A 14,434-nucleotide genomic window follows, 5' to 3' on the forward strand; every position below is an offset into this window, starting at 1 on the left:
GACTAAGTCCTGACTGTAGTAGAGCGTGTGAGCCAAGTCTCAACCTTTGCTTCCCTGAAGGCATCTGAACACTACCACAGAGTGTGATTTAAGGAACCATCTTTCGGTTTTCTTGGGGTGTGGTCTGCTAAAAGAAAACCACACACCAAAGCCATTCCTCCACATATAGAGGAATCTAAGACACCGAGAGAGGTGACAGACCATTGAGAAGGTCAAAGATCTCAGTCTCAAGTGGCAGAGGCTGCCAAGACCAGATGCCCCAGTGCGAGTGGCATAGACAGAGGAGCAGCACTGAGACTATGTCTCCTCATCTGGCCCAAAATGATGTGACCGTGAGACAGAGAGATAGGCCACTGGTTTCCTGGCCCCAGGAGGTAAAGACAAAGGTATCCATTGGCTGAGAGGGAGACTTGAGAGTGACTTGGATGCTGGCTGAGAAGTGGTGTTGCTGTAGACCAATGACGGCTTCTGTACTGCTCTCTGCACCTCACTAGTCACCTACTAACTTCCCTAGCAACTCACTTCCACCCCCTTAACTGGGAGTATTGTTTGTGAGTTCTATGAGGTCATTACAGTGAGTTATCAAATCCGGCACAGAAAATAGAGAGCCGTGGGAAGAAAAGTCGATATCAGAATAGGTAAAGAAAGATAGAGTGGAGACATATGTCTGACTGCTGCCTCCTGACAACAGGGAAGCCAAAGGAGATCAGATACATCCACTTCCATTGCTGTTTATCACAAAGGTACAGTTTGAATTTATAACTCTAGATCATATTTTATTATCGTTTGATAAGAAGTTTTATTTTTCTGTTTGTTTATATTTTAGGTGACTATCTATTGGACTAAGGTTAAGCACTGGCTGCTAACCTTAAGAGCAACAGTTCGAACTCTCCTGCTGTTCCACAGGAGAAAGGTGAGACTCTTTGATCTTGTTAGTTTGCTTGGAAACCCGATGGAGCAGCATTGCTCTTTCTTACCCATGAGTTGAGCTTGACCAGATGGCTCTGAGTTTGTTTTTTGGTTTAGATTACTATACTTATATTTTATTTTTGCTCTTCTTATTGATCTTCTATTATTAATGAGCTTGCATTTTCTCCAAATAGTGTGTATAGTTTTCTAATTTAGAAAGCACAGTTGTCTTATGGTCTTTAATTTTCTTTTCCTAGATTATAGCATTTTATAGCTCAATGAATACTCACCAGTTATGAGCTTCCTTCATTTGGTATACAAGTAAACTAGCCCGTCACTCTGGAATCATGTAGATAATCATTAACCATTAGGACTGAAAAGAAAACTCTTTAGTAGAATCCTAGAATTTGGCTAAAAAATTTTAAAACAAATCTTGACAAACTTTGTCAGTGTCTGTTTTTCAATTTTCTAATCTACTGAGAGGTAGTCTGTGGCACTTCTCTGAGTAGTAGCGTGACTCAAAGCAAATAGTGTCATGCAAGGTTTACTTTGTTTAACCCAGAGTGAATGTTATTAAAGCTCTCAAGGACAAGTGGGTAAGAGTAGACATGACATTATTTGGGTTGAGTCTGTATTTTAGAAACTATTTTGAGTACAAGCCTATATTAATACCCCAAACCACAGCCAATAATAAGGTTATCAAGCAGATAGAGATCTTCTTGTTACTCCCGGCGAGAGCAGCTGGTGGGATTTGAACATCAAACTCTTATCTGACAGTGGCTAACATATCAAACTCTTATCTGACAGCGCCATCAAGGCTTCTATGCTCATACCCACCCACTGCCATCCAGGGGATTCAGATTCTGAACGACCCCTCGGACAAGGTAGGGTGCTCTGTGAGTTTCTGAGGGTGTGAATCAGTGGGAGCATAAAGCCCGTCTTTCTTTCTCTGTCCGAGTGGCTAATGGGAGCTCTATGCAAACAGTGCTCCTTATTTAAGAGAACGCAGCCCACAAAATTAATGATACTTACAGGACACTTGGAAAATCAGGGCATAAATAAAATGTTGCTAACTCCTTATCTCCACCTGTAAAAGATCTACACAGCTGTGAAAAGAATGAGATACATTTATAATAATTGTATAATTGACAATGAAATGAATTAAAGTTTTAGTGTGAAAATATTATTATTGTTAAATTAAATGAAGAGATAGTCTTTAGGGATTTAGATGTAAAGCTTGTAATAATTTAAATTGAAGTCTCCTTGAAGCACAGGTTTCAAATGTCAGATAAAGGGGGAAAGAGGCTGTGGTATAAATGTAACAGAATTGGCTGCACACACATACATTTCAAAGCTGCACAGTCTCTACGTGGAGGTGCATCCACCTACTCCATTTGGGTTTATGCATGAATACTTCATAAAAAATACTTAATAAGTTCTTGAAACATTTTAGCCAGAAGGTGATGACAAATGGAAATGAATACTATAACATCAATTATTAATAATTGACAATGTGCAAAATATCAATGATGTGCTGATAAACCTCAGAATGAAGGTTATTCTAATAAAGTGCTTAATCCTTTATTTGATGATGTGTATGATAAGTCCAAACCTTCTCAGTGTAGCCTGTGCACTGTTAGTGTTCTTATGAACATTGAGAGAAATCTTGTTTATATATTCCTAATTCTCAGTTGTCACTTTACACATCATATAAGCGCATTTTTTGGTTGCTTCAAATAGGATATGAATGCCACTGGAGCACAGAATAATTTACATTGCAACTTTTCTATACAAATATATTATCTGATGGCAATAGTGGAATTGCAGAGATTAGCTATTATTTTCAACTTCCTTATAAAACCAAAATTAGAATGAAGGACTTTGTGACCTTTGTTTGTACATTCTAGTCTTATATGAGTATATCATATTCATATGTTAAAGATATTAATACAACTTTGTATAAATGGGGATTATGTAACTCATTCTTTTTTCCCTAAAGACACATGAGGGAGCATTATCTGAGAGCATTGTAAGACAGAAATATATAGACATATATTTTTTCCTAAATCGTAAAAGAGAAACTAAACCAATCCTATTGCCTCTCTGTCATATATCTAAGGGAATGAATAAAATATAGTTATAATAAATAGATTATTTGAAAATAAGATTAACACAATCAGGATTCTCAGCCAAATATATTGTTTATATTCAATTTCCCTAAATTACAAAAGTAGACAATTTCTGTTGCCCTGTAAAGACAGTGCATGAACTTATTCTCACAAATTGACACCAGTCTCACAAACTGATTAGCAGTGTTATGGACCATTCAAACTGATTCAAAATTTCACAAATGAAAATAAGTAAGAGAGATATTAATTCATTTGATCAAGGTTAAGCAACTAAATAGGAGGATTTATGGAAAAGAGTTAAGTACATTCTTCAGTTTGTTTGAAATTGCTATACTGTTCTAGAGTAACATACTATTGAACAACAGAAAGAACCTTGCGCTAACAATCACCGCATAGTTTACACGTCTTTCAATGTTATTACGCTGTTCCTCTCTACCCATAGTTGCATCTCTACAAAACTCATTGCATTACAAAAAACAACTCCTCTGAGACTACATTATTTGTGTCTTTTAAAAAAATGACCAAATTGAAAATACATTCAGATAGCTACTGGTAAGAGATGGAGAAGCCATCAAAGAGTTAGGTAAATTTGTTGGAATGGTTAAATATAAGTCTAATTTTCCCCTTGTGATGCTAGTCAAATACTGAGGGTGCACACATGTAGACTTAAAATGAAATAAAAAACATGGAGAATAATTGAAGGGCAGTTTAGCAATCTTGTAGCATAGGGTACTCTCACCAGAGGGTAAATTGAATAGAGAGCAAAGAAACCTTGATTTTGAACAGAAGCTAATTGGAAACAAACCAGTCATAAATCTATTATGATGTCTAAGGGAAAATTGGAGCATCTCTAGATAAGGAGTTTATTTAGTGTTGCTTTTTAATTTAATTTAATTTTTACATAAAATGTGCAGTATTTTGAATGTTACAAAATGAAAGAAAAAATCACAAAACACTTTATCTAACGACAGAAGCACATAACTAAAAACCAAGTGAAAACAATTCACATCAAAGAAGCTGTTACACAGATGACTTCGATATTGAAGTGAGTTGAATAGAACTTTAAAAGAACCACAGTTTATGCACCACTCATGGCACATAGGATAAGCACTGGAATGCGAATGGAAAGGTTGGTGATTCCAACCCACCAACTGCTTTGCAGGAGAAAGATGAGGCTGCTTCTCCGGTTGAGTTTACAGTATTGAAAATCTTAGATAGTTTGTAGTTAACTCTATGGCACTATTTTCCTTGTTGTTGTTTTCTGTTTATTAGTATGCTTAAAAGAGCCATGAAAGAGCTAGCAAAGATTTACAAATAGGTGACTGATTATGCTACAGAATTATGATCTACAGAAGGAACTGTGACACAAGGGTTAATTGTGGCATAATGGTTAATTGCAGGCTGGTAAGCCAAAGGTAGGCAGTTTGAACTAACAAAGCAATCCTGTGTGAAAAAGACTACTCTAAGTAGTGCTACTCTGCCACGCAGCTAACGGCGGAGAAATGGAGCCAACAACACCCAACAACAATTATAATGTAAGGGGCAAAAGAATTACAAGATACTCAATAATCCCCTTTGACCATAGACTAGGGATGTGAATGGCTTTGCTATCACCCAGAATGCACTGGAGAGTGGGTTGTTACAGATGGAGTTAGGTCAGAATTTAACACCTTACCATTTGCTCTCTTTTTGACCCATTTTAAATTTGTCCTAGTTTTTTCAAATGTTTCCATTTTGCTTCCTATTGAGGGTTTTCTCTGTTTGATTTTGTTATTGCTGTGAGTATTTTTTGTTGGTTTGTTTTGTGTATATATTTTGGTAAATGAAATTCAGGCCAGGCAAATGTTTAGGGAGAGTAAATGGATTGATGGTTTCTTGGGGATATGGTGGAAAAGGTTGGAAGGAAATGGAGAGATAATAATTGAGTGAAAAAAAGAAGAAAATACCTTAAACTTGATTGTAGCAATGATTGTACAATTCTTCTTCATATGATTGAACTATTGAGTTTTATGAAATGTGGATTATGTGCCAATGAAACAATTAAAAAACAAAGAATAATATAATCAATAAGAACATTTTCTATTTCTTCTTGAATAAAGATTGGTGTTTTTTCTTTCCCTACGAATGTGTCCAAACCACTTAAGTATCTAATTTTGTGCAGTTATAATTATTTTAAAAATGACTTTATAATCATTTTATTACTCTAAGTTCAAAAATAATATGCCCTATTTCATTCTTGATTATAGTAAGCACAGCTCTTGATTCTTTTTTATCCAGCTAAACATTTATCAGTTCATTAATCTTTTTAAAGAACTAATTTTTGCTTCATTAATTGTATTATTTTATTCTTTACTCTTTACTGTCTCCTGCCTTCTGGTTTTTGTTTAGTTTTACTCTTTTTATGATACGGTAACTTAAGTTTGATTATGCAAAGGCATTTAACTGCATGGACAATAACCAATTATGGATGGTGTTGAAAAGAATAAGAATTACAGAACACTTCATTGTGCTCACACTGAAACTGTATGTGGTTCAAGAGGCAGATATTTGAACAGAACAAGGAAATACTACCTGGTTATAAATCCATGAATGTATGTGGCAATGCTGCATAATTTCACCCTACTTCTCAATCTGTTTGCTGAGCAAATCACCCGAGAAGCTGGACTACATGAAGAAGAATGCAGCGTCAGGATTTGAAAAGGGCTTAAACCCTGATATGCACTGATCCGTCTGCAGTATCCCTTATTGATTGTCCTGTTTGCAGATGCGTATGAGGCCGATGGAAATGCCATGGCTTGAGCCAGACACGCCTTAGTTGTCAGAGTGAGATCTTTATTCTTTAACGCTGGAAAGTAATCTCATGTAGCAAATATATCCAGTCAAATCTGTGCTTTGATTTCTTTAATGTTGCTTTCAGAAATGGTGATTGTGAATCCAAGTAAAATGAAATCCTTGACAAATTCAATCCTTTATCATAATGTTATCTATTGGTCCAGTTGTGAGAATTTTAGCTAAATTGACATTGATTTACAATTATGATGAAAGTAGTAGTCTTGAATCTTGAGGTAGTTAGTTTATTGTGCCAACCTGGCCAATAAACACATGTAGGATTCATTGAAGGGCGGAGAGGTAAATGGCTCAACAAGCATTGCCTTTCTTGTCTCTTCCTCTTTGATCATCAGACCAGTGTGCGGCTGCCTTGCTTATTCTTTGCCTCAATTTGCAAGCTACACTACCTGTGGGACACCTAACCCACAGACTGTGTCGCAGTAATGTGAGGTTCCTTCAAGACCTGCTTCACCACACCATTGGAATTTACATCTCTTGAGCTGGGCACTGTCAGATCCTGTCATATGGCGGACTGTTGGTGACCTGCCTTGCAGTTTGCTGCCTGTGCACGGATAGCCTGAATTCCTCTACAGAAGACTACCCGGTTGCCCTCAAGACTTGAAGGACTGCCAGTGTCTCACAACTGTCTCATGGGAGTGAGTTACACTGAGCCATTTGTACTGCTTCTAATTTAATTAGCTGTTTATTTCTTATGTTATCTGTCTATTTATCTGTATACATATATACAAAATTATTATATATGTAATATATAATGACCCCACTCTTGGTATCAAATGTGTTAGACAGGGTTCTCTAGAGAAACAAAACCAGTCCTTCAAGTCTTGAGGGCTGCTGGGTAGTCCTCTGTAGAGAAATTCAGGCTATCCAGCCATAGGCAACAAACAGCAAGGCAGGTTACCAACAGTCAGCCAGATGACAGGGTCCGACAGTGCCCAGCTCAAGAGATATAACTTGCAATGATGTGAACGAAGCAGGTCTTGAAGGATCCTGAAATTACATTGACACAGTCCACGGGTTAGGTGTTCCCCAGGTAGTGTAGCTTGAAAATTGAGGCACAGAACAAGCAAGGCAGCCACATACTGGTCTGATGATCAAAGAGCAAGAAACAAGTAAGGCGAGGCTTTCCAAGCCATTTATCTCTCCACCCTTCAATTAATCCCTCATGTGTTTATCGGCCAGGTTGGCACAATAAACTAACTACCTCAGCTCTTCATCTGCAAGTGCTTCAAATCCTCCTCATATTTAGCAAGCAATGCCATATCATCTACATATAACAAGGTGTTACTATGCCTTACTCTCATTCTGACATTGCAATTTTCTTCTTATAATTCAGCTTCTTGGATTATTTGCTCAGAACACATATTGAATAACTATTGTGAAAAGATGTAACCCTGATAGACACGTCCCCCGATTGTAAACCCCCTACCATTCCCTGGTTCTGTTTAACTGACTGCCTATGGTCCGTGTAAAAATTCCTCAAGAGAACAACAGAGTATTCTGGAACTTCCAAATTTCCAATGTTATCCATTGCTTGTTATTATCCACACAGCTGGACACCTTTGTATAGTCAATAGACAATAGAACACAATAATTATATTTTTGATATCCTTTACTTTCATCCAATATCCATCCATCATCAATGAAGTTATTACTTGTTCCATGTCTTCTTTGTCCTCTTCTGAATGCAGCCTGAATTTCTAACACCCCTGGTCAATGTACTACTTCAAGTGCTTTTGAATGATCTTCAGCAAGATTTTGTTTGCAGGTGTTATTAATGATAGCATTGAATGATTTTCACATTCTGTTCATTTATCTTTCATTAGGTTGAACACAAATATGGATTTCTGTCAGTACATTAGTGAGCTATCTGTCTTTCTAGCTACATAGCATAAATATATTTTACATGTGCTATTTATTATAATACATATTTTAAAATTAAGCCAAATCAACTATAATCTAGTTGACTCCAACTTACAGTTATTCACTACAGTGTTTCTAAAGCTGCAAACCTTTATGGGAGAGGGTGCCCTCAACTTTCTTCCCTTTAGTGGTTGGTAGGTTAGGACGTCTGAACTTGGAGTTGGCAGTGCAACACTTACCTGCCATCACTGCCTGTGCTCAGCTCACATCTGTTAAGACCTCCAAATTAGTCTCGTCATCACTTTCTATCAGCTGGTTACACTGTGGGGGCTTTGGTGTGGTCATGATGCTGTAAACTATGTCACTAGTATTTCCAAACAACGGCAGGGTTACACAATATAAACAGATTTCAGCTGGGATTTGGACAAAAAAACCCGCCCTTCAAGAAGGAATAAATTGTACACATCTAAGGACTTAGCCCATCAAAAACTTGTGACTTGCAGCAGAATAGAGTAGAGACATACAGAAAACCTCATGAGCAACAGTGGAATATTGTCAGATACACTACAGGAATAATTTTGCAAGATTAACCACTTCTGTGTCACAAGTACCTTTTTTTGACATCAATATCATTTTTTCCAGTGACATAAAGGGTGCCTATACACACAGACTTCTCCATATTCAAAACCAAAATATTTTACAGAAATCAAATTGACTACACCTGTGGGAAGAGAACATGGTCAAGTTCATTATCAGCAGTCAAAAGGAAGCTAGGCACTTGTTGTGGAACAGAACATCAGTTACTTGTATGTAAATTCAGGTTGAAGCTAAAGAAACATTTGTTTTTAATTTTACAAGACCCAAACTAGGACTTTAAGATTAACCCTCCATAATTTGAGAAAATCACAATATCAGACTTGAATCATTTCAGATTAATGACAGAAGACACGACAAACTGTGGGGTGGCATCAAGAGCATCGTGTATGAAAAAAGCAAACGAACACTAAAAAGATAGAAAATATGAAAGTGGATGTCAAATGAGACTCTGAAACATTCTCTTAATTGTCGAGTAGCTACAGCAAATGTAAGAAATGATCAAGTAAAGTCAAAAACCTGAACAGAGTATTTCAAAGGGCAGCTCAAAAAGACAAAGTGGGTTTTGGTAGCAATTGTACAATACTGCTTGGTGTGATTGAACTATGGAATGGTACGATGTTTGGGCTAAATCTGAATAAAATGGTTAGGGGCGGGGGGGGGAGGGGGGAGGACAAAGTAAAATATTATAATGAAATGTGCAAAGTGCTAGAATTAGAAAGCCAAAAATGAAAAGCACAGGCAGTATATAGAAAACTGAAAAACTGAAGTTGCAATGTTAAAATATTTTATGGGAAAGATATTGAATAGTGCCAAAATCATCAAAAACTTAGCTGACATCTGACCATTTCATAAAGTCATATCAGATCAATAACTGATGATTCTGAAGGGAATATTCCACGATGCAGCGAAGGCATTGACCACAACCAAGGGTCCAAGCTTTGATGGAATATCAATCAAATATTTCAACAAACTGATGAAACACTAGATTCATGTATTCCAAGAAATTTGAAAATAGCTACCTCTCCAACTGCCGGGAAGATATCCCTATTTGTACGCATTCCAAAGAATGCTAGGAAATTATAGAACAATGTAATCAATGTCACATGTAAGCAAAATTCTTCTGAAGGACATTCAATAATGGTTGCAGCAGTACATCAACAAGGAGCTGCCAGAAAGTCAAAGACAATTTAAAGAATATGCTAAACAGGGATATATTTGCTGACAGAGAACATGAGAAATATATTTACTTTTGCTTTTTTGACTATGCAAAGGCATTCAACTATGCAAATCATAAGAGTTATAGATAACATTGAAAAGAATCAGAATCAAGATGTAATCATTCAAGCAGAGCAAGGAAATAATGCATGATTTAAAATCAATGAATCTGTGGGTCCCCCTTGAATCTTCTCACCAGATTTGTCCAATCTGTATTCTGAGAAAAATCTTCAGGTAAGCTGTAGTATATGAAGAAAAATGTGACATCAGGATCTTACTAACAGACTGCAATACACAAATGACAAAACCTTGCTTGCTGAAAGAGAGGAGGACTTGAAGCACTTGCTGAAAATGATAAATCGCCGTAGCGCTCAATATGGATTACAAGTTAAAATGAAGAAAAAGACCATCGTGACAACTGGTTCAATAGGAAGCATCATGATACATGGAGAAAAGAAATGGTTCAGGATTCCATGTCCTAGATAAACAATCAATGCTTACGGAAGCAGCAGTCACCAGATCAAATGACACATTGCATTGAGTAAATTCATTGCATAAGACCTCTTCTAAGTGTTGAAAGACAAGGAGGTTATGGTGAGGACTAATGTGAGCCTGCCACAAGCCATGGTATTTTCAAATACCTCACAAGCATGTGAAAGGTTGACGGCAGTGAACAAGGAAGACCAAAGAAGAATTAATGCATTTAAAATATGTTGTTGCTGAAGAATATGGAAAGTGACACAGAGGTCCAAAAAAAAACAAAAAACAAACGTGTCAGGGTGCAATGTAGCAATGATGAAAAATACAACTTTCCTCTAGTTCCTAAATGTTTCCACCACCCCCTCCCCACACTATCATGATACAAATTATACCTTACAAGTCTGGCTAGACCAGAGGATGTACACCGGTACAGACAGGAACTGGAAACACAGGGAATCCAGGGAAGATGATCCCTACAGGACCAGTGGTGTGAGTGGTGATACTGGGAGGGTAGAGGGAGAGTGGGTTGGAAAGAGGGAACTGATTACAAGGATCTACATGTGACCCACTCCCTGGGGGATGGACAACAGAAAATTGGGTGAAGGGAGACATCGGACAGGGCAAGATATGACAAAATAATAATTTATAAATTATCAAGGGTTCACGAGGGAGGGGGGAGCAGGGAGGGGAAAAATAAGGACCTAATGCCAGGGGCTTAAGTGGAGAGGAAATGTTTTGAGAATGATGAGGGCAAAGAATGTACAAATGTGCTTTACACAATTGATGTGTGTATGGATTGTGATGAGAGTTGTATGAGCCCCTCATAAAATGATTTTAAAAAAGAAATACAGGCAGAAGGCTCCTGATAGGTAAGTCTGAACAACTTCATATCATGTCTTTGGAAAAGGACATCATGATTTGTCAAGTAGAAATGCTGCAAAAAAGAAGACCCTTGATGAGATGTATTGACACAGTAGCTGAAATGATGGTTTTAAAGATAACAGCAATTGTGAGGATGCAGTAGAATGGGGCAGTGTTTAGTTTCACCAAAAATCAGCTGTCCAAAGGTTCTCTTGGGTTCTCAGGGATGGTAAGACTTCATCTTACATCCTTTGGACCTTTTCCCAGGAGAGGACTGTCCCTGGAGAAGGATATCATGCTTGGTAAAGTGGAGGTGCAGCGAGAAAGAAAATGGCCGTGAAGGCGATGGATTGACTCAGTAGCTGCAGCAATGGGCTTGTGCTTAGGAATAAGTGTGTGATGGTACAGAACTGTGCAGTGCTTTGTTCTGCTGTGCACAGAGTTGCTATGGGTCAGAACGGACTCGATGACACCTACCAGCAACAGCATCTTTAAAGGACGAAGGGTGAATGATAAGGCTGACAGTATGTGTTATAGGAGTCGTGGATGCCACATGACATTATTTTCTCCTTTGAATACCAAACTGTACTTTGTAATTATTCATAATTATTTGCATTGTGTGTCAAAAGAACCAAGACATGTTTTCTTTCATAGCCTGAACATAATATATTTTTTTCTGAAACTCTATTGCTCTGATTACCGAATCCTGATTTTCTGTAACATATGCTTCCAGTGTAGGATGGTGTATTCTTTTTTTCTTTCTGTCAGCATTTCAGTATATATTCATTTGTACATTTTCATAATGCTTTTTTAAAATGGCATTTTTCCTTTTCACATAAATTCTTCTCTTTTCCCTTGTCATGTCTGCTAATCTTTTTGCTGTTGTTGCTGCATTTGGCACTGCAAGTTCAATTTAACTTATGAAAATCAAGCTGTCTCTTCTACTTCATTCATCATCATCAGCCAAAATCATTCTAGAATCAAAACTTGTTTTCTATTATCTTGTTATTTTTTTGGTGATGATATATGGAAAGGAAAGTAGGCTGTGGCAGGATATAGAATTGAACTGTAGTTTATCGCAAACATCTGCCTCTGCATAGTAACCTTGTGGGATTTGTGCAGACTTTTATCTACAAAAATCAAAATTCAGAGAGAATCTTTTGCACCAAATGTTCTTTGGATATAAAATTCAGTATGTGGATCATCAAAAGAAAATTCATATGTGTCAAAAGCACATAGATTACTCCTGGTGTATATAATTATAAGAAAAACGAAATACTATGTAATGAATAATTGAAATTGAATTTGTAAATGTCTATATTTCAAAGTAGTAGAGAGAATTTAATAGATTACTGCACCTTTTCCAGAAGTGATTTTTGAGAACAATTGAAAGAACAGTGGCCCAATTTTGTTCGTGACTTGAGAAAAGTATAAATTCAGCTCACTTATCTAGTACAAACATCATATTAAGGTCCAATAATCAATGAAAACTAATATTAAATTTTCATCTATGTAAAAAGAAATTCAGACATGATGCTGGCTTTACATAATCTTAGACAAGTATAAATGTCAAAGGACTTGAAATCACCCTTTTATCATGCAGTTTTGCCTCCAGATTAAAACATAATTTTAACTATTATACATTATGTCAGTCATATGAATAGTAGATTTTAAAGCAACCGTATAAAGTTTAAGTTTTAAAATTCACTCATTATCTGGCAGACTGAGGAAAGTTTTTTAATTTGACATTTATTTCTCTAGTTCTTTTAGCCTTTAAAGCTTTTAAAACCATCTGATAAAGTCAAGAATACATAAATATGGAAGTAACATAACAAGTTATGACTATGTGTGAAAAAATGTGAATTAAATAAAAATAAAATAAGAGTTCAAAAGTGTTCCTTTTCATTTCAATTTTGACAATAGGTTGCTTTGAAGATTACATTTTTATTTATACTATATATTTTTGTGTGCATGTGGGAGTCCTCGTGTTGGTGTGGTTATCGATTGGGCAGTTCATTTCAAGGTTAGCAGTTCAAACAACCAGTTACCATAGTAGAAAGATGAGGCTTTCTACTTTCATAAAGAATTACAATCTTGGAACGCCACAGGGACACTTCTATCCATTATGGATCAGAACTGACTCCATGGCAGTGAGTTTTAATTATATTATATGAATGATATCTAAATTCAACTAAATCTTTACAGTTAGAGCACCCTTCGAACACCTTAGACTATGTGTTTAAACGACCTAAAATAACTCAGCAAGGTGGAAATTCAGTTTAGAACTTACTACAATAAAGAAAACTACTAGTAACGGGCTCCAGCTGAGGAATTCTTACTCTTATTGACATATTTGTCAACAATTTTCTTTTGCAGTTAGAATAATTTTAATCCTACACTCATATCAAAAACCTCACATGCACAGAGATGTTCTTCATGTCCCAGAGTCTTTCATATATCAGTTGGAAAATTCTTAGTTTCTTCAATTGGTCTTCTGCTGATATGATTTCCAGATCCCATAGACAGGAATACCAAAATGACATTTAATTTCTTCATTTAAGAAGAGATTCCAATTTGATATATAGAAACTACTATTAAAAGAACATAAAATGTAAATGTATAAGACACAGAAATATGTAAACGATGAATGGATATAAAATGTATTGCTATATATAGAGAAGGATCTAGTCTCCCAAAGAGAAGCACTTGGGTTTGTACTACCAACTTTGTAATTAACAGCCAATGCTGACTTAGCTGACTCCACCATGAGGAATCCTTGGAGAAGAAGAGAGAAGATACTTAACCCAGAGAAGGACAACTAGAGAATAGGAAGTAACAATCCTTGAAAATGTAATCTATGATAGATGAAATATCATCCAAAACATAAATGTAATGATTTTAATGAACATCAAAACCAACAAAATATCTTAGGAATTAGAACAAAACACGAGGAACTTCATCAAGTAAAAGCATACAAAATATAGGAGAAATAATTATTTTTAAAAATCATGCAAGCTGAGGTCACAAAACTTAAGGACACACAGCTTCTGAAAAAAAGAATTGCAACAAGTACTTGGAAACAAAATAAATAAAAATGCTTAAACTGTGTGAGACAGTTAAAGTTTATTGTGCCAAGCTGGCCAATAAGCACATGTGGGGTTAATTGAAGGGCAGAGAGATAAATGGCTCAGTGAGCCTCACCTTCCGAGTTCTCAGGTCTCTTGCTTTGTGATGGTCGGACCAAGGTGCAGCTGTCTTAGCCAGTTCCCTGCTTCAACTGACAAGCCTCACTTCCTATGAGACATCTCCCAGGAGAAGCCACATGGACCTACCCCAATGCAGCCCTGAGTGCTGGAGCGCCATGTGGAGACCCCTGCCAGTGCTGAGATGCTTACATGTCTTCTGATTCAACTTTCCTCCTGCAGTCGGTGTCATTGTGTGTGGTTTGTGAGATGGAGGAGGACTTTGTGGATTGATGTTGGACATATGGGTTAATGTTGGACTTGTGGGCTTGGGCAGCACTGGGCTGGGAT

The sequence above is a fragment of the Echinops telfairi genome, unplaced genomic scaffold, assembly GCF_000313985.2.
Source record: "Echinops telfairi isolate 266 unplaced genomic scaffold, ASM31398v2 ScPeMD7_21;HRSCAF=78, whole genome shotgun sequence".
Taxonomy (NCBI): domain Eukaryota; kingdom Metazoa; phylum Chordata; class Mammalia; order Afrosoricida; family Tenrecidae; genus Echinops; species Echinops telfairi.